Source organism: Ammodytes marinus, assembly GCF_949987685.1.
Source record: "Ammodytes marinus genome assembly, chromosome: 21".
Lineage (NCBI taxonomy): Eukaryota > Metazoa > Chordata > Actinopteri > Uranoscopiformes > Ammodytidae > Ammodytes > Ammodytes marinus.
The window spans coordinates 25,500,271-25,501,916 of NC_137225.1; positions in this window are offsets into that span (position 1 = coordinate 25,500,271).

Consider the following 1,646-nt stretch of genomic DNA (forward strand, 5'->3'; position numbering starts at 1 on the left):
AGCGTTTATAAACTGGTGCCCCCCCCCCCCCCCTCTAACCTCCCTCTCCCCCTGACACTGGTGCAGGAGCTCAAGAAAAATCCCAAGAAGAGCCCAAGAAATGTTTCAGTTGTTGATTCTACTGCTAAGAAAAAACCTGGACGTAGAGCAGAAGGTATAAAATCCATGTGCCATCACTGAAGGCTTTACCTCATGTAGATGGCGATGCACCGACAGTGTTGTTGTAATCACTCAGAATTCCTCATGGGGGGGGCGACAGAAGTTACGCAATGTAGCTTTAACACAGGACAATTTTTGAGTTACCACTTGAGTTTGCCATTGAGGGACAGAGTGTGAAGTTGTCTACTTTTCAAGTTAAAGTGGCTACAAGGAACTTTCAGTTTGTGTTAATTCTAGCGCCCCCTTTGGACAAAAGCAGTAGTGTTTTTACCACGCCAGCTGTTGTTCCTGGGTGAGCGTATACCCATGACAAAGGCATTAAGAAAAACTATACAAAAACAGCATTCTTTGCACGGATGGTCTCGTTTGCTGTTACATGTAATTTATGATCATCAGAGGAAAAACGAGACTGTTTCAGAAATATTTAAAAAGTTCCTCGTAGCACCTTCAATAAATAAACACATAACATTTTACATCTGTCCAAGGAATAACATGGGTTGCGTTGCGTTCCGAATCTCATACTTTCTACTATATAGTGTGTAGAAAGAAGATTTAGGATGTCCCGATTCTTGTGGCCAGATTTAGGATGGTTAGAAGTACCCGGATGTCCTACTTCATGCGGCCAAGATTGTTAGTGTTGAAAACTGCATCCTATTTGGGCAATTCTGACCCACAATCCAGTGCGCGCCGCACGTGAAGTGACGTCACATCGACGAAGCCTCCATATGAAAACAAACGGGGATGCGACGGATATAAAAGCAAGAGGCAAGATCAAGGAGCCATGTTATGATGAAATAAGAGAGTAAAAGTATGTCCCAATAGTATGCCTACTGCATCCTAACTAGATTATTTTTATCGTCGGATGTAGTATGTAGAATAGAAAAAAGAAAGAGGAGGAGATTCGGAACGCAACCATAGACAGACTTGACAGCGTTTTGCACACCACACTGTTTCTGCGACAGGTGCTAAAATGAGCCACACAGATAACACCTGGCGTGGCATGTTGCTCGGTTACCTAAATGTTAATGACTTGAGCGGTTGGTGGGCAAACTGACAGGATAATAAGCTCTCATGGGGCCAACGAAGGTTAATCAATGTGCCAGTGACAGCCGGTCAGTTTAGTGTATTTGCCTTATTGATCCAGACATGTGGAGAAAATGGGGAATGCAATACAGGTCTCTTAATCCAGGAAAAATGTCTCATCTTGGACTAAAACTCAACCCAGGTAAATGTATTGATTTTTTGCCGTGTGGATTTAGCAGTGTAAATGTATCTCCCAACAAAGACACCAATATGCATGACACCTGTCTGTCTGTCTGTCTGTCTGTCTGTCTGTCTGTCTGTCTGTCTGTCTGTCTGTCTGTCTGTCTGTCTGTCTGTCTGTCTGTCTGTCTGTCTGTCTGTCTGTCTGTCTGTCTGTCTGTCTGTCTGTCTGTCTGTCTGTGCGTGCGTGCGTGCGTGCAATCTAAATCTATCTCCCAATAAAG